Genomic DNA, 21,094 nt, shown 5'->3' on the forward strand with positions numbered 1-21,094 from the left:
GGTCCCACAGAATATTATAATTAATTTCTTTGAATAAAGTAAAATAAAAAATATAATTCACATTTGGTATGGTCCTTAAACACCCTAAAAATAGATTTTTCATTAAAATATTTTGTATTTTTATTAATGCTTTGGTCTTTTCTTTAACCATGATGGTGGAGGGAATATCTATTGGCTTATTTGTTTTTACCTAAAATGTAAGATCTTTTAGAGGAATATTCTATTATTTGCATAAATTCTTAGAGGATTTTATTAGTAGCTGTGTAAAACTTCTCCAACTGGGTTACATGAAACCTTGGAGGACATGCCAAGTGTATGTGCATAAGTTCTTATAGGACAAAGTATATTTAATTAGAACACCAGTCTTATTCAAAGATTTACAGAGGAAAAGTGAGGTAATGTACTCTTAATGGATCTATTAGGGTAATAAAAATGTGTTGCTCTTTGGAGAAAAATGCAAAGATTTTATGTGTAAATACAAAAGTGCAAAGAAAAGTTATTCTCAAAGCTGGACACTTCCAACCCCAGACCAAGCCCTTGGCTCTGTCCTTACAGGTAGGTAGGGAGCCCAGTTCTAATATAAGTGGATAATAGTAAGCCAGCATGGTTATGTTACTGCTACCCCTGTCCTCTTAAATAAACCTTAGGAAACGAGACATCATGGGTTGTAGCATTAAGAAAGGATGATAACATTGAATTTACTCATTTAATTATGTATTCATGCACCCAACGCATAGGTGTTGAGAACCTACTATCTTGCGAATTCATCAAGGAAAAAAATAATCTCAGTCTCTCTTTTCATAGAACTTACATTCTAAGTGGCCTACGCTGTGGCACAAATGGCTTTAATCACAGAAGACTTTTAGGCAATTAAGTATCACTTCAGAACATAATTACGTACTAGGGAAGAAAGAAGAGCATAAGCACCACAAAGAGGGCCAGTCTCTCGTGTTACTTGTCATCAACACTTTCTTTGCAAGACCCTTTGTTCTCACACACATGTAATACCAGACACAGCTACACCCAGAGCTCAATCAGTTTTGAACAAAGCAGCCAGTACAAACTCAAACTCACTAGCTACTAGAGTCTTGGATTTTCTTGCTGCTGCTATACATATCTGAATTTATGAGCAGTAGTGTACTAGGAAATAGTTAACAACTGGCTCTCTGGCAAAAAAATTTAAAAAAAAGTATACAGCTACAGACCTACAGATATGGATATACAGACATGTATCATAAAATTGTACTAATGTAAAGGATGTGCAGCACACAATCTACAAGTAATAGTAAAATGTATTCATTATTGTCATTTCCATATAACCAATTAATTCTCACAGGTTGTTTCAGTTGATATTTGCCAACCTTTTGGATTTGTTGCCAACTTATAATTTCAGTTGATGAGCCAGTGTAGTTGCAACATGAATGCTGGTTGATATTTTTCTTTAATGAGTAAAATGATAGTGAAATCATAGGCATGTTGAACTTTACTCATTTGTCAATGATGTAGGCTACTTTTTACTGAAAAGGGTTCTCAAATACTGTAGAATATTTCCTCTTTTGTGTGTGTGCTATACACAATATAACAGCTACAGACACCATGCACTTGGAAGTTTAATCTGCATTATGAACACTGCCCCTACCATTTTCTAGAGAAACAAAGCACCTTTCTTCCTATTTCAAGCTTCCAGCATGATGTCACCGAATGCACAGTGGGAAAAGATACACAATAGTCCCTAGTTTTGTAGTATCAATATTTCTACCATACAGATTGATACAATAAATAACCCCACAATTATAGATGAGAAAAACAACCCTAAAATTAGAAAGCAGTAACTTTTGCATATTGATATGTTATGTAATTAATTTTAATTTATATAATTTAATTTTTAATAATAGTTCTTTAAAAAATGGCTTGCAAAATTTCTGAAAATTTCACAATGGGCTCTCACAAGCACTTATGAACCAACTTCAGCACAGCACTGCTCATGAGCCTCTAGTAAGCCCCAAACACCTGTACACCCATAACACCCTTCCTGGTTTGCTAGGAACTTTTCTAGGTTTTAGCACTGAAAGTCTCACATTCCAAGACACTGGGACATTTGGTTACCCTAATCCATGGACCATCCAAAATAGTTATGTAACTGCCTAGTTACTAATAGAGCTGAATTTTTCGCCTGAATTTATAGCCCTTGCAAATTCCTTTCCCCTCAGCATCCCTGTCCTCTGCTGCAGCTGTTTGCTAGGATGATAGACTCTGTAAGATGAATTATTGTCATGGTCCCAGTCACTGTCAGATTTTGAATAGCACAGTTGTACTATTCACCACCTTGAATTTGTTGTAACTCAAGTACATACAGCCTAAGTTCATCATCTCCTTTTGGTTTATTGAAATCAAGGCTTTGGTACCATTAAGTCCTCTTTCCTTCACATAATGGGATCTCTAAATATTCAGTTGGAAGAGCAATTCTGAAATTAAATGAGATTATGTTCACACAGTGCCTAATACAGTTGTTCATTAACTAGTAAATATTACAATAGTATTCTTATGATTATTCCCAGTCCCTTCTTAAACCAACCATTTATTTTCCCTGGCAGCCCTTGCTGAGAGCCAGCCTGCCTCTCAGCCAAGTATGTGCAAATCTTGCAGAGCCCCTCTCCATTACATATGATTGAAGAAAGGAGTCCTATGTCTGGCACTTCACACTGGAGTAATGAGGATCAGCCATTACTTGCACCAATGATTCAGTCCCCAATTCTGTCCTTTTTGCCCAAGCAAGCGCTAAACATAGCTAATTCATGCAGTCAGCCTCTATGAGCCACATTTTACTTCAAGTCCTTTATTTCACAGTTGTCTTTCAAATGTAACCCATATTCACATCCAGAAAGAACAGGGGACCACTTCTTGCCAGGGTGAGAAATACTTCCCACCTTGATGTTATAGTTTTGGCTGGAAATCAAATCTAGGAAAAGGAGTGCAAAATGTGGGTAGTGAAGACTTCTTCAATTCTTTTTTCTTGTTTTTAGGAAATTGTTTATATAGCTAACTTGAGATAGGACCTAAAAGGTAAGCCAGTACTCTAGAGTAGAGGTCAGTAAACCCTGGACGGCCCACATTCTGCTGTTGTAAATAAAGTTTTATTGGAACACAGCCCTGCCCATTCATTTACATATTGTAAATAGAAGCTTTTGCACTACAACAGCACACATCACTGCATAGTTGTGACCCAGACCAAGTAGCCTATAAAGTCTATATATTTACTATCCAGCCCTTTATAAAGAGAAAATGTTTGCCAATCCCTGCTCCAGTGTCTAAAAGAAATACTTTAATAGCTTTGCCTGGTCAGAGGTAGATGACTTGGGAAAGGGGAATGCCGATCTCTAGCTGCTCCTAGTTTTTCAAATCAGGAAGAGGACATGCTCTTGCTCCTTCCTCAAATAAAGTCACATAGGCTCTTGCTGTGAATGCATTTACCTAGAATGTATTGGAGACCAGGACTAAGGCTATTGCTTGCTTTGACAGAATTTTCTAAAACCAAAGTCAGAGAGAGTCCTAACAGCCTGCATTGTCAGATATTGATATGTTTATTCCGAAAATGCTGGGATGGTTTCTGTTTGCCAGGCAGCTTTCAGAACACCATCATCATTTTCCAAAAATTGTATCTGAATTCACCTGACAGTGAAAGATTAACAAGTTGCATCGCCCTGGGCCAAAATTAAATTTGCTCTTTCATGAAAAAACAAATTCATTTTTTGTGTAGAGGAATAATCATGAGTAGAGATTAAGAAATTCTTATCATAGGCTGAGATTTATACAACAAAATCAAGTATAATAATCTTAGTCAAAAAATGCATTAATTATTCTTCTACGGTGCTTCATTGGAGAGTTGCCTGAATTAAAACTATTTCCTTCTCAGTCCTTACATTGTTTTTCTCTACATGTTTTCATAAAATAAAACCAAATCACCATGATTATTGAATTTTGTGAAGTCTGCTTCAATTGATATAGTAGAAAATTAGGTGAGACTGGATTCTTACTCGTCGATAGTTTTTGGTTTTGGTTGTTTGGTTTTATTTTTAGTATCTTTAAACAAGAAACCACATTTTTGCCTGAAGCACTGGCAATATTAGGTGTTTGAACTGGGGAAGCTCTCCCAAGATTGCATATCATGAGTAATTTTTTTTTTTAAAGAATGCCATAAGTCTCCCTTGTTGAGTAGATGTCCTTTAAGTGTTTTCCAGTAGAAATGATAGAATTATTGAGTCAGGCCCTAGAAAGTGGCATGAGTCTACCCTTCATACAGATATGTGAAGAAATAAAGTCTGGGATAGAATGACAATCTACCTTATGAGCAGATCTATTTTTCTACTTCATGGCACAAGTGTGGGGATGAGGGTGGAGGGAGCAAATTGCTTGGGGTGTAGGGACAGGCCTGAACATGTCCAAGTAAGCTGTCATCACCACTGACTCCCTTCTCAGGGCTTACCACTCATGGATATATCTACCCACCAAAAACCCATACAAACACACACACACATGCACACATACTGAGTCATTCATGGTTTCAAGAAATTAAAAGTTCGCTAAACATAGTCACCCGAGAAGCCAATTTGAGTTCAATGCAATAAGTACTGACTCTGCCTAATTCTCCTTCACTCTTGCTTGCACAGCCCAAAACATGATCAGGGTGGAGCAGACGCCCACCTTTATGTTGTCACTCTTGACTGGGCTTTAAACAAAGTCAGTTTTAACTTATAGCAGAATCTTGGGTGTGGGAGGTGGGAAGAATGATAGGGCCTGATGAAAATCATAAGGAAAATGGATTATCTATTCGCCGTTCTGCTTCAGTACTCAGTCTCACAGCCATGTCGTCTTTGGTGGCAATGGAGGGAAAAGAAAGGCACACTCTCTGTTATCTTTGTTGTTAAAACCATCCCCAGGGCTTCCCTGGTGGCGCAGTGGTTGAGAGTCCGCCTGCCGATGCAGGGGACATGGGTTCGTGCCCCGGTCTGGGAAGATCCCACATGCCGCAGAGCGGCTGGGCCCGTGAGCCATGGCCGCTGAGTCTGTGCTCCGCAATGGGAGAGGCCCGCGTACCGCAAAAAAAAAAAAAAAAAAACCATCCCCAATCTTTAAGGCAAATAGTGTCCTATGAGAAAAGTATTCCTTCATCTACAGAAGAAAAATTTAATTTTCTTTACTGAAGTACTCAGGAACTTTGGTTACAGCTTCACTTCAGCAATTATTACCCTGTGGAACTGATAAAATAATGAGGCATACACATGATTTGACGACAAGTGAGAGTGGGGCAGGGTTTGGGAATGGGGGCAAACACTTTTGATAATTTATTTGTGAGAAACAACTCCCTCTCTTTTGTTTTGCTCCCTGTAAATATATTTTTTTATCCCCCTTAAAAGCTCCACTCTACGCAAACTCAGTCTTTCCAATAGCCATAGATTTCTAAATAAAGCACTAGTGATTTAAGGTCTTTAAAAACTGAGCAGAAAAATTAACACAAAATGAGATTCATTAAAATTTATTACTTATTTTTCAAGGTAAAATGTTATTAAATTAGTGAGTGTTTATTTATACACATAAGTACAACTACATTGATAAATGCACTATCAATGTGGCATCTTTATACCACCATTTGATGAATGTTTATTGAATGAATAAATAAATAAAGTATTATATGCATGACACCTGTTTAGTGATATAAAGAAGGTCAATCATATGAGACAGACCTTGCTCGAGAGATTACATTTTAATTCCCAAGTCAAATATATACCCTGTGTTGAAGGGTAATATTTTGAACATTATATTGAGGGTAATTTTTCTTTTAAAAAATATTATGAAACCTTTCAAACATTGAGAATATTGATAATAATGTAAAAAAAAGAAAAAAGTCCATGAATCCATCATGCAGCTAAAACTATATTTGTCTCCTCAGAAACATAATTTCACTAAACATTAGACACTGACATGTCTATGTTGAGATAAAGATAGATAGATAGATCTATTTCACTCACTTTAACTGCTGAATACGTATAACAATTTATTTTTCATTCCTCTATTGGATGGTTGGATGATTTCCATTGAATAAAGTTTGTATTTCCAGAAAAAGTTCTTGCTACAATGTAATCTCTGAGCTCATAGAGCCAGTAGTATCTATTGATCAGGAAGAAAGAAGGTGATGCTTAAAAGAAAAAAAAAATTGTTTGGACTTGATATTTAAGACACATTTTAAAAGCTCTTGTCAGAAATAAAAGTTTGGAGAGAAATGCATGTATTTGCAAGACTCAGATTTTATTAAAAGAAGAAAATCTTAATAGGTTCAAAATGCAAAAATAAAAATTAGAGAACTAAGAGGGCAACAGAAAAAAAATAAAAAGCTATAGGACTGCAGGAGGGCCTTGGAGAGGTTAAGGACCCATACACTGAGAACTATAAAACATTAATGAAGGAAACTGAAGACGATGCAAAGAAATGGAAAGATACCTCCATGTTCTTGGATTTGAAGAATTAATGTTAAAACGTCCATTTTATTAAAAGCAACACACAGATTTAATGTAATCCCTATCCAAATATCCACAATATTTTTTTTACAGAACTAGAATGAATAATTCTAAAATTTATATGGAACTACAAAAGACCCCAAATTGCCAAAGCAATTGTGAGAAGAAAGAACAAAGCTAGAGGTATCAAGCTCCCTGAATTCAGTCTATGCTACAAAACTACAATAATCCAAATAGAATGGTACTGGAACAAAAACAGACACACAGATCAATGGAACAGAATAGAGAGGCCAGAAATAAACCCACACACATATTGTCAATTAATTTATAACAAAGGATGCAAAAATATACAATGGGAAAAATACAGTCTCTTCAATAAGTGGTGTTGGGAAAAGTCAACAGTTCCATGTAAAAGAATGAAATTAGAACATTTTGTCACACGATATACAAAAATAAACTCAAAATGGATTGAAGCCCTAAATATAAGACTGGAAACCTTAAAACTCATAGGAAAATGTAGGCAGAACACACTTTGACATAAGGTAGCAATATTTTTTTTTTGAACCTATCTCCTCCAGCAAAGAAAACAAAAGCAAAAATAAAGAAATAGACCCTATTTAAAGTTTTACACAACAAAGGAAACTATCAACAAAATGAAAAACAACCTATGAGGATGAGAAAGTGTTTGCAAATGATTTATCTGATAAGGGGTTAATATATAAAATATATAAACAGCTCATATAACTCAGTATCAAAAAACAACCCAATGGGGAGTTCCCTGGTGGCCTTCTGGTTAGGATTCTGGGCTTTCACTGCTGTGGCCTGGGTTCAATCCCTGGTCAGGGAACTGAGATCCTGCAAGCTGCGTGTGGCCAAAAAAAAAAACCCGAAACAAAAACAGCCCAATATAAAAATGGGCAGAAGGGTTTCCCTGGTGGTGCAGTGGTTGACAGTCTGCCTGCTGACACAGAGGACACAGGTTCGTGCCCTGGTCCGGAAGGATCCCACATGCCACAGAGCGGCTGGGCCCGTGAGCCATGGCCGCTGAGCCTGCGCATCCAGAGCCTGTGCTCTGCAACGGGAGAGGCCACAACAGTGAGAGGCCCGCATACCGTGCAAAAAAAAAAAGGCAGAAGACCTGAATAGACATTTTTCCAAAGAAGACATACAGATGACCAACGGACACATGAAAAGATGCTCAACTATCATTAGTCCTTAGAGAAATGCAAATCAACAACCACAATGAGATCTCACCTCACACCTGTCAGAAAGGCTATCTTCAAAAAGATCACAAATAACAAATGTTGGTGAGGACACGGAGAAAAGGCTACACTCGTGCACAGTTAGTAGGGATGTATATTGGTTCAGCCACTATGGAAAACAGTATGGAAGGTCCTCAAAAAACTAAAAATAGAATTACCATATGTTCCAGCAATTCTACTCCTTGGTATATGCACACCTTGGCGTATATCCAAAGAAAATGAAAACCTTCATTTGAAAAGATACATGCACCCCAATGTTCATAGCATCATTATTTACCACAGCCAAGATACAGAAGCAAGCCAAGTGTTCATCAACAGATGGATGGATAAAGAAGATGTGGTGAATGTATATACACAATGGAATATTACTCAGCCGTAAAATAATGAAATTTTGCTACTTGCAACAACATGGATGGACTTGGAATGACTTGTGCTTAGTGAAGTAAGTCAGACAGAGAAAGACAAATACTGTATGTTATCACTTATATGTGGAATAAAAAAAAATAAAACGAACAATAAACTGTAACAAAACAGAAACAGATGCACTAGTATTGATAACAAGCTACCAGTGGGATATCAGTGGGAAGAGATATGGGGGAGGGGAAAGACTGAATAAAGGATAAAGAGCTACAAAATACTATGTATAAAATAAATAATCTACAAGGATATTGTACAGTACAGGAATACAGCTAACATTTTATAACAACTTTACATGGAGTGTAATCTGTAAAAATATTGAATCCCTCTGTTGTACACCTGAAACCGATATTATATATCAACTATAATTTTAAAAAGGGACAAAAAAGAATAGGAAGGGACAGGAGAGCTCTCTCTATAGGAGCATACACTGAGAAAAGGCCATGTGAGCACACAGAGAGAGGCAGCTGTCTACAAGCCAGGAAGTAGTTCTCACCAGACACTGTATGCCAGCACCTTGACCTTGGACTTCCCACCTCCAAAACCTTGAGAAATAAATGCCTGCTGTTAAGACCACCCAATTTAAGGTAAAAGCCTGCACTGACTGAACAAGCATTTTTTTTCAAAGACAAACTGAATACTTCTGCCTCTCTTTTCCATATTTTTGATGAATCCTTTTCCTTGAATATTAACATTTTTTCTAGAAAGGATATTCCCTTGTTAGGTCCTAAGACTGTCCATTTTGATTGCTTACCAAAACGAAAATAAAATAAAAATACAAGCAGTGTTTGTTGACTAACTTTTCCAGAAAATATTCTGAAAACTTGATATTTGTTTGGTTCTTCTTATTGTGCATAATAACATCTTTTTTTTTCTTTTACTTCTTACTTCTCTTCAGAGCAGCCACATTTTTGGTCTTGGATATCTGGACTTCCCTAGAACCTGAAAGGAGTATTTGGTGTTCTGCCATGTCCTAGAATGGCTTCAGTACTTCAAGGGAGAAGGAAATTAATTCAACTACAAAAAGAAAGGGAACTAAATGTTAAGGTTAAGGGAGAAGTAAGAAGGTTCTTAGAAAAGCAGATGTCTTTTAAAAAAATTCCTCCACTGCAACCAGAGAATGCAGAGTACCTGTGAGGGAATAATGTATAGACACCTGCGGTCTGAACACTATGCCTCTTACCCTTATGAGCCACAACTGAGGGTCAGCAACCTGCCTTGTCAGTGAGGAAGTAGGCATTTAATGTTTATGGCTCCCTGCTTTGGAAGAGATTAACTCGGCTTGAGCAGTGAGCAGTTCATCAATGACCATGATGGACTGAACAATGGAAGTTCAGCTCCCACATTTCCTGCAATACTTAATCCCAAGGTTTGTGTTGGAAAGGGGGCCCTGAGAAATTACTAATATTGGGCTTTCTGCCAAATGTGATGAGAGGCTAGTTGGGTTAAATCCGAGTTAGAAAAGTAAAAAAAAATTACCAAATACCATCATTTCAATTACAGTAGCATACCTAGCTCACAATGTCTTTATCTATTTTATATATAGTCATGTTTTTCTGTTCATCCCAGACTCCTAATTTAACCCTCCTCCCCCTTTCCCCTTTGGTACCATAAATTTATTTTCTATCTCTGTGAATCTGTTCCTGTTTCGTAAATAAGTTCATTTGTATTATTTTTTTAGATTCCATATATAAGTGACAGCATGTGATATTTGTCTTTGTCTGACTTACCTCACTTAGTATGAAAATCTCTAGGTCCATCTATATTGCTGCAAATGGCATTATTTCAAGATGAGAAATTATGAGAGAAACAGGACTGTGTCTAGGATCTTGCTTTTCACAGAGATTTCCAGACTTGATATTTAAGTTCAAATATTATTTTATAGCAGGTTATTTTCCTTAGGAGGTAAACACCTTTTTCATACATGAAAGCTTTTATGATCACCGTGTGAGGTATGTAACAATTATAAGGTTCTGAAACTCATTATTTTACTCTAAATGTCACCTTACAGCTGCTAGTCACATTATTACATACTTACCAAAGCTATGTCATTATCACATTTTTAAGAAACTAATCCTAATCATAGCTTGCAATCCTGAAATATAAAAGACCCAGACATGCACAGAAATATAAAAGAAACCAAACCTTTTGAGTGTTCCATATAAACAAACCTATAGAGGTACTGTAGAACCCGTCCGGTGGAACTAACTAAAGGACTGCAGTACCTCTATATTTCCCTTTGACATGGGTCTTTTGACTGACATCCCTTACTAAACAACATTTAAGAGTGCAAAGCATTTTAGGCACCCTCTGCATTATAAAAGGATATTTCCATAGTTGGCTCCATTTTTATTCTCTTTATTACTTCATGTGAAAATATGCAACTTACTATTTAACTTACTTAACATATTAAATTTGTGTCTACTTTGTTTCCACGTCTTAAAAATCACCAAATTATAGTTCAAAAAATTACACATTTTTCATATAGAAATGGCCAAACAAACCAGTTTACTAATAAATTTGTGTTTTAATTATAGGTGAAGCATATTAGAAACCACAGATGTATTTGTGGTAAGTATTGATTTTAATGTTGAGTACTGAAATCCAAGACAGGATATGTTACATGTCTTTGTTTACCTATTTTTAACTTCTCTCTCATTTATTTTTCTTTGCAATAGAGCAGGCAAAGTTTATCAAACCATTCTTCTACATAACACCTAACACCCTACATTTCTTTTTTTTTTTTTTTTTTTTTTTGTGGTACGTGGGCCTCTCACTGCTGTGGCCTCTCCCGTTGCGGAGCACAGGCTCCGGACATGGAGGCTCAGCAGCCATGGCTCGCGGGCCCAGCCGCTCCGCAGCACGTGGGATCCTCCCGGACCGGGGCACGAACCCGCATCCCCTTCATCGGCAGGCGAACTCTCAACCACTGCGCCACCAGGGAAGCCCCACCCTACATTTCTTGTTTCCATTTTTATTAATAAAACTTTGCTCATATAAACAAGAATTCTTCCTCTTTGCTCTCTCATGGTATCTTTGCTATATATACTGTCCTTATATATGTAATAATTATGTAATAGCTTATTTCTGCAAAGGGACTCCCAAAGGTCAGACAATTCTTTTTATTAAAAACTGTGTATTTTTACGGGCCTTCCCTGGTGGCACAGTTGTTAAGAATCTGCCTGCCAATGCAGGAAACACAGGTTCGAGCCCTGCTCTGGGAAGATACCACATGTCACAGAGCGACTAAGTCCATGGGCCACAACTACTGAGCCTGTGAGCCACAACTACTGAAGCCCACGTGCCCAGAGCCCATGCTCCACAACAAGAGAAGCCACTGCAATGAGAAGCCCATGCACCGCAACAGAGTAGCCCCCAGTTGCCACAACTAGAGAAAGCCCGTGCACAGCAACAAAGACCCAATGCAGCCAAAAATAAAATAAATATATATTTTTAAAACTGTATATTTTTAAATAGTTTTTATTGCAGCCCCCATTTATACATACAAGTGATCCCACTCAGTAGTGGATATATAGTAAAGTTTTCAGAGAAAACTGAGTAACAGCTACTACCATTACTTCATTGTGAAAGACATCCATCACATATTAAAGACTTCAGGAATGTGACACTAGGTTTGAGATAAAAGAACCACAAGGGAAAAGAAGCCTATTCTCTGACCTTCAAACATTCCTTGTATCTGTTGTAATTCTTATTGTATTTTCTAAAAGTTCTTAACAAAACTATAGATTGTGAATGTCTAATCTGATTGTGAACTATGGAACAGAGTCTGAATCTCCTATTGCTTTTTGAGCATCTACTGCATACCAGATTGACATCAATAAATGCTTCTGTCTAATGGCCAAATATAGATGTTTTGCCAAGGTGACATTAATTACTGGTGGAAAATAAAAAAATATTTCCTACATATTATTCTTCAAGTTATATAATAAGATAGATAAGAGTTAATTTGATTAAATCAAGATTTTAGTAATTTTATGGAGGTTTTTAAAAAATTAAACAACTATTATTTGTTATAATTATTCTCTGTATTTTTAGATTTAAAACATATTAGCTTCAAGTCAAAGGGGCACAGCTTGTTTCTTTCCTCAGTCCTCCCTTGTCTTTCTTTCCTTCTTTTTTGTTTTTTGTTTGGAAATAATGTATATTACAGATTTCAAAGCAATGACTTTGAATCTCAATTTATTCTGTGGATAATTAAGGAAGATAAATGCTCATTGGGTCCCTATTTTTCAGCAAATTAGCAGGAGCAGATTGTTACAAAGTCACTGGGAGTTGACCAAGTACAAATTCAAAGGGCTATAAAGGATTTTTGCCAAAGAGCGCTAAAAAGGCAACTACAATTTTAAAATAATGTATTTAACTGAAAATAATAAGTTATTTATGAGAGAGTTCTACTCAATGGTGGAGGAATGACTTTAAAATGTTTTCATACAGTGTATCCCCCAGCGTGATTTCTTGACAGGTTTTCTCTTTCTCTTTACTGAAGGTATACCTTCAGTAGGTAATAAACCCAGAATTCACTTAAAAATGATTCCTGGATGATTCTGTTGAATAAATGTTGTTTTGTTTCTCTCTTGATCTTTCCTTCCTTTATTTCTACTATGTTTCTATTATTTTTTGTCATTATTTCATACCTTCCTAAATCAGTTCCTCTCTCCCTCTCTCCCCTTCTCCCCCTCTCTGTCTCTGAAACACACACACGCTCCTCAAATTGTTTGTGTATCAGGTACAGATCTGTCTTCCCTATGTTGGAGTCCCTAAAAGAAAGACCAGAGATGCCTGATTTTACTCTTTGATAGTAATGCAAGAAATTTTCTGAAAACTGTATTATCTTGTGCCGAAATCAGATATAAACTGCAATAGAAACATTGCTGGACAATTTTACTTTTGAATTTTAATGAAAAAATCAAATGAATTATTAGCAAAATGAATTCAAGAATGTATAAAAATAATTAGGGAAAATCATTACCAAGTATAATTTAATCACAGCAATAGAACACGTCTTAAGCTTGGCCAATTACTTTATGTAATTCACCAAACTGAGCCACAAAATTTCAAGGTCAAATAAGTGATCATATTCATATGTGTATAAAAAAATTTTGCTTAAAGTTTAGTAATTCATAATTTTAAAAAATGATAGTGAATAAGGAAAAAATTTAACTTAACTGGTAAAAGATATCTGTCACACAAAAAAAAGAATCACATATAACGGTGATGTCAGAAGATATCTCAAAAGTTAGGAGCAAGACAAGGATGCCTGCTATTATCATCCTCTTCAACACTGTATGAGAAAACTTAGGTAATATAATAGGACAGAGATTGAGAGAGAGACTGAGTTAAGGATTAGAAGAAAAGAAATAAAATGGTTATTGTTCACTTAATGTGTTATAGATTCATAAACCAATCCATGAGAACCTACCTATTATTACAACTAGTGACTTCAAATTTATACATTTGTGAAAGTTTACTACACAAAAATAATTTTTCTATAAACCACTAGAAACATTTAAGAAACAGACATTTTTAAGGTTATTATAATAGAAATAAAAACTGTAAAGCAACTGAGAATACAATTAACCAAAGTCAGGAAAGAATAATGGAAAAACTTTTAAAATGTTATGGAAGGCCATCGAGGCAGACTTGAAATGTAGAATATGCTATCTTTAATGGATGGCAAATAATACAATACAGATGACAATATTTATAAAATGAATCCTATCAATACCTAAATTGGGGTTGTCATAAAAATTAAAGTGTTCTTCAAATTCATAAAGCTAAAATATTGAGAAGAAAGAAAAATATATCCTATCAGATATCAGACTTTTTATCAAGTTTTATTTAAACCATATGGTACTGGCATAAGGATAAACAAATATACCAATTGGCAAAAGAAAGATTCATTCATACTTAGAAGCTTTGTAGAGGAAAGCTGGCATTACAAATCAGTAATGCAAGAAATCTGGAAATAGTACCCTTGAATCACTATTTTACTTTATACAACAATTTACCACAGTACAATCACATAACACAAGACAGTTTGGGCAAAAAGGAGCTGATTTAATAACTTTGGCAAACAGTATTTTGATTAGATGCCGTAAGACCAGAGGCAAAAATAACTATACATAAATACCAGACTCTAGATGATAAATTTGCTTCTCAGAGGGGCAAGAGGTAACATTTCTGGAATTACTTTATGTGTATACTAAGTTTGGAAAAACAAATTATAGGTATGTGGAGTCAGTTTCTCATTGCCATTATCAGATAAAGAAGTTACAACTAGGCAAAGTGGGGGTAGAGGAGTCTAGGATGACTTTTGAGGTAAATCAGAGTCAGGGTTATCAGTATGAACTAAAGTTTATGATACATGTATGAGAAAACATCAGAAGAACCTAAATTGAGGGACTTGAAAAATATCTACCTATTCTAAAAAGTGTCAGTGCCATGAAAAACAAGGAAACACTGAGAAACTCTCACAGATCTCTTTAAAGACTAAGTACACACACCGTCTAAATGCAGTGCATTATCCAGAAATCCATCTCGGAACAAAAAAAGGACATTATCAGAAAAACTGATGAAATCCAAGTAAAGTCTGTGGTTTAGTTAGTAGCATTGCACCAATGTTAATTTCTTAGTTTTAATAAATATAGCATAATTACATAAGGTGTTAACATCAAGGGATGCTGGATGAAAGGTATAATGGAAATCTCTTTGCAATCTTTGCGACTTATTACTAAATTTAAAATTATTTCAAATTAAACAGTTTAACAGAATGATTTCAACTTCACCCAACTTTCTGTTCCTCACTTCTTCTAAATGTAAAACACAAATAATAAATTACATAAAACATGAATTTTATTTTTAAAGACATTTATGTAGAAAAAAAGTATCAGCTAACATGTTTACTTAGTAAAATTACATTATGCAGAATATGACCTCCCTGTACAACCTAACTTCCCATCAAATGAGAATTGTTTAAGTGGGCTATAAAATTAATTGGATGTTTCATTTTCCAGGCAGTTTTATAAAAAGACTTTTTGATATTTTATGTTTTTCTAAATAACTGACAAATATTTTTGGGGTTAACCAAAATATCTCTTTGCATAAAATAAACAGAAAACCTGTAGTATTAAATGATAATGGTCATTTCTTTAGCAATTTTCTCTTTATCCTATTCATTAACACAATAGTTCATTTTGAGAGAAAATGTTTATGAAACAAGATTTGAAACCTAATTATATTTTAGTAGTCAAGACAAGAATTACACAGCTAATCCAGAACAACAGAGTCAAAAAGTAACCTCTATTTGAATTTATTTTATATTGTCTTGTTTGAGTCATGCGTGTATGTATGCATATGTGTGTGTGCATGATGGGATTGTATAATAATTACGTGCATTCCATGAGAAGCCAGTGAATGGACATAGGAAAGAAACAATATTGGGATTTTAATTGGTTCTCAGCCTCTGTAAGGCACATAAGGAAGAGCTGAACTTTATATTAGTTATTAATTTTCTCTGATTCAGTCACTACCCTCTTATTTCTTTTAAATACTTCAAGTATTTATCACGTAATCATATTTTCCCAATTTTTATTACAATGGAATCCCTGGCCTTTAGTACAATCATTCACAAGCTTTAAATTCACCTGGAGTGCTTGTTAAAACACAATTTGTTAGGTCTCACTTTCAGAATTCCTGAATCAATAGGTCTGGATGGAGTGTGAGAACTTGCATTTCTAGTCCCTACCTTATAATGCTGATGGCATGCTAACCACACATTCTTATTGTATCTGTCAGGTGTTTCTGCTTCTAGTATTAAAAGTAGGTATTTCAAGCTTCTTCTTCTTTCTCCTAACACCCGATGTGGCAAGAAGGAATTACAAACTGGTAATTCCAAATAATGTGTTTAATGTGAATAAACATTTAGAATGAAAATAGATTTGCAAAGAAAGAACTGATATGTTTATAAAGATCATTCATTTCTCAAGAATTCTAAACCAGATTAACTACCATTTGATTGCACAGCTGATTATCTCTAGAACAATGCTACATTTTGCAAATCAATATATGGTTATCTGAGTGAAGTATAAATCAGAGAGCTCCTGAGACAAAATGGGGTTCTTCTTCTTATATACTGTCCTCCTTCTTCACCTGCTGAACAATGAGAAACATCTGCTAAACAACAATTTAAAAATATCTCCATGGACATTTCTTTGTGAGTAGTATATAAGGAAGCTTTGATCAAAAGCAGCTTAACTGGGGCTTCCCTGGTGGCGCAGTGGTTGAGAGTCCGCCTGCCGACACAGGGGACACGGGTTCGTGCCCCGGTCCGGGAAGATCCCACATGCCGCGGAGCACCTGGGCCCGTGAGCCATGGCCACTGAGCCTGCGCGTCCGGAGCCTGTGCTCTGCAACGGGAGAGGCCACAACAGTGAGAGGCCCGCGTACCGAAAAAAAAAAAAAAAAAAAAAAGGCAGCTTAACTGAAAAACAAAAAATATTCTTTATGCCAAAGAGGCATGTTTTGGGGTGGAAAATTCTACTCCCCTTCATATATTTAGAATTTTCAATAAGAATAGGAAGACATTTAATGATTATATTTAATAGGAGTCCATGTTATACACAGATTTGGGTAGAACATTAAAATGATTATATACAGCTTTATTTTGAGGTTAAGGTAGTTCAGTGTTTATATATAGTCTACATTTTTTTAAACAAAGGAGAGACATGATGGACTCTATTCTTAAAAAAAAAAAAAGAAGCAGCTTAACCAAAAAATGTGCCTTACGTTTTTTATTTATATTTCTAAGCTGAAGTATATCTGTAAACGAATTGGTATCACAGCTCTGCTAAATATTCTTATTATTTTTGTTATTGTTAGTGGTCTAGTAGCATGGATGAGGCTAGTACTTCATCAAAGCAATCAGAATTACATTAAAAATCATTTTTTTGTTGTTGTTTAATAGGAGCTTTTTTAATGACTTTTTTTAGACCAGTTTTAGGTTTACAACAATTTTGAGAGAAAGATAAGAGTTTTCTCATATACCCCCACCATCCTCATACATGCATAGCCTCCCCCATTATCAACTTCATTCACCAGAATGGTCCATTTGTTTGTTTGTTTTTTCATTCTTACCATGGATGAACCTATATTTACATATCATAATCACCCAAAGTTCATATTTCACCTTAGTATTCACTCTCAGTGTGGTACATTCTATGGGCTTAGACAAATATATAATGACATACACTCTTCATTATATTATAACATCATACAGAGTATTTTCACTATCCTAAAAAAAATTTTTATAACTCTAACATTTCATCACCTGAAAGTTCATGATCCAAAAAGTTACAAGTATTTATCTACTTATGGCGTTTCTAATGATTTATTCTAAGACCTGATGGAAATTATCAAACCCTACGTAGAAAGGTCTTCATCTGATAAAATGACTGTATTTCTACTTGTCAATTCCCTTTGAAAGCATATATAATATTTAAAATTATTTGCAAATGATCATGAACTCATTGGGAGATATAAAACTAAACTACTAGTTCAGATATGCATTGAGACTTTCAAATGGCTGTGTCTAAAATCTATTATTAATAGCAGTTATTTTATTATTAGATTTTATTAGACCATTGTGCTAGTGAATTTTTTTCTGAGAATTCTTTTTCCTTGTACTTTCTTTGTATTTTAAAGGTTATAACCTTAAAATCAAATAAAGCTTCTCTGGGATGGCATTTACTTAGAGTCTATGTCCAAATTCTTACCATATGCTATCTTAAAATACCCCTATAACCTTTTCAACAAACTTAAGAGGAAGGTATTGTAATTCTCATTTTGTAAGGCAAGGAAAAGGTCTCAAAGAGATGTTATCAACACCTAAAGTCACACCAGTAATAAAATTTATTTATCATTGAACACAAGCATACCTTGATTGTACTCATTGTACAAATAAATAAAGACAAATAAGTTTGGGATAAATGTTTTACTTTCTACCAAGTAACAAAAATACAGAGATTAACTTGAAACTACAATGTTGAGTTTAGTTTTCTTTCCCCCAAAGAAGCAACACTTAGTTTCTAAAACTCCTTGAGTCTACGATATCAAGAGAAATTGATTCTAGAAAGGGATGGGGGGAGAGCTCTGTCCTACCTTTGACTTTCTCTTCAGTTTACCTTAAAATCTAAACTACATTTCAATTTCCCTCTCCTTTTGTTTCATGGTGACTTAATGGCTTCCTATCCTTCACCTTCTGCCTGACATATAATTTATGATTATTCTGAGCTTTGCCTAAAGGGAATGAGTCTCTGGAAATATACTCTCTCATTTGACTGGTAGGTTAGTGTCACTTTCAGTTCAACTAGTTTCCATGTAAGAATACACATTTAACTTCATCAAATCTTAGATTATCATTTGCTAAAGTAAGTGGAAAATGGCATCTTGCAAATCTTTAATTGACTTAAGACATTGATAATAAAAACTTTGATTAAAGACAGAATTTGTATAGCTCCATCCAAAAATCTTCTTTCTACTTTCATATTGTTTCTCTTTTCAAATCTATTAGAATTTTCCATCATTATCATCCTGGCAAAAACCCAGCTCACAGATATAACCTGGACTCGATCCTGTTACTATATACATTCATGAAAAACAAAGAGAATGGATGAGACAAAAATAATTTCACTATTTCTATGGCTGCCTGATTTTCCTAAGATCCAATATGTGTTTTATTTAATGTCCTGAGCCCAGGAGCCACTGCTGATTAAATCATTACAGTATCATTTTTTTCATTTGCTACTTTTCCCTGGTTGACTTAAAATGCTGTTTCTAGAACTTTTATTTGGTTTTTCCTTAACAATTTTGTTTCTAGCGGCTGATCTACTAAAACAAGGCCACTAGAATAGTTTGCCTCTGTTCCCAAGGCTTTGAGCTATGTGGGACAAACCAATTATAATTGGATCATTTGGCTTTTAGAAGCCTACCTAACTCTTCCAACTTGTTCAACTGCCATCCCAGAGTCTGTGTAAAACAGGCTGTAATGAGCCAAGTACTGCCTTGGAAGAACTCAGAAGATTAAATTCCACTTGAATCAAGATGTTAGCTACTTTTGCTTTCTAAGCAGTATTTCCAAAGAGGAAATGATTGAGAATAAATCTAGTACTCAGGTAAAAATAAATGCCGACCAACAGAAGGCAGGAAGACTCAAATTACTTCTGATGATGAATACCATCAGCATCAAACTATTGACCAAGAACAGAACGTTCTTTGGTGAACAGAAGCTCAGGAAGGAGAAAAGAAAGAAGAAAAATAATTTAGGAAAAGTAGCATTTCGCTATTTCTTTCCTTAGACATTCACCCCCTTTTCTAATGAAGCCACTTCCGTCCTCTTATTCTCATTTTCTATATTTCATGCTTAAAATTCGAAGGTAATGTGTCTCAAAGGCAGAAAAGCAGCCTGAGTTGTTGGAAGGGGAAGGGGAAAAGTTGCTAACATGACCCGATGCAGCTTATGAGTGAAAGGATGAGAAATGTGTAAAGAACTGACTTTCCTTCCAGGCTTCCTGTATTCCAGATCAGTTCTTTCCTACTCACAGGCTTTCTCCACTGTGCTCCAACTAGGGAACGCTGAACACTGAGAAAGCAAGATTCCAAGCATATTGGCCAAAAGGCTAATCTCAGACCAGTTCTGAGATCCAAGTTAGGAAAGGCTGCATTCTAGACTCTCCTCTCTTAGAGAATCACCATATACATCCCCTATTAAAGATTGAGAAAATTAAAATTAAAAAGAAATAAAACTGTTATATAAACACATTTTTATTTATAATTTTTTCCATAACACACATGAAAATCTTAGGGAAAAATATAGTGATAGGAAATGCTATCCCAGATTCTAATCTCTTGAACAGCTGAAACTCTTGACTGTTGGCCTCTTACGTGTAAACTATTCAAAAGGCATATTATTGGGCTTCCCTGGTGGCGCAGTGGTTGAGAGTCCGCCTGCTGATGCAGGGGACACGGGTACATGCCCTGGTCTGGGAAGATCCCACGTGCCGCGGAGCGGCTGGGCCTGTGAGCCATGGCAGCTGAGCCTGCGCGTCCGGAGCTCTGCTCCGCAATGGGAGAGGCCACAACAGTGAGAGGCCCGCGTACCGCAAAAAAAAAAAAAAAAAAAAAAAAAAAAGGTATATTATTAACAGGAAGATAGTAGTCAGAACAGAGCCAGTATTCTTAATTACAGACTTAGAGAAAGCTGTGGTTTTATTCCTTCATATCCAATAAGCACAGACTGCGGTGACTTGAGATGACAATACTCAGAGAGATTTTTCCACCAATACATAAAAGTTAATGAAGGCCTTTAAATTCTTATTTCATATGATTAAAATAGCCAACTCTTTTTTGTTACCCACCTTAAGATTTTTCTATACAAAATAGAAGAAACCATATAAATAATGGAGTATAATGAAAACTAAACCAATGGAATTGGACTTTTTCAACTTAATGTCAGAGTTTGAGCAAATAAGCTATGTAATACCGAACAATATTTTAAAAATAAAAAGCACATTTAAGGTAGAGGAATCCAGCTCCAAATAAACAATTCCCTGAAATCTGCCCCTTATAAATATATAGCTAGTTAAAAGACTGATTTGGAATGGCAGCTCTTCTTCACAAATTATATAGTCTCAGAGAGCTAATTAGAGATTCCTGAAGAGGATATAGCATATTAAGGTCAAGAGACTTTCATACCAGAATCCTATTTGACTATAGACAGAATATGTAGAATATAGACATAACACAACACACACACACACCTATTGTGTATTGCAGATTAGCAGTTTTGTATGCTCAAAAAAATGTTTCCCTTTTACTTTAGGGATAATC

The sequence above is a fragment of the Phocoena sinus genome, chromosome 3, assembly GCF_008692025.1.
Source record: "Phocoena sinus isolate mPhoSin1 chromosome 3, mPhoSin1.pri, whole genome shotgun sequence".
In the NCBI taxonomy this organism is placed as follows: Eukaryota; Metazoa; Chordata; class Mammalia; order Artiodactyla; family Phocoenidae; genus Phocoena; species Phocoena sinus.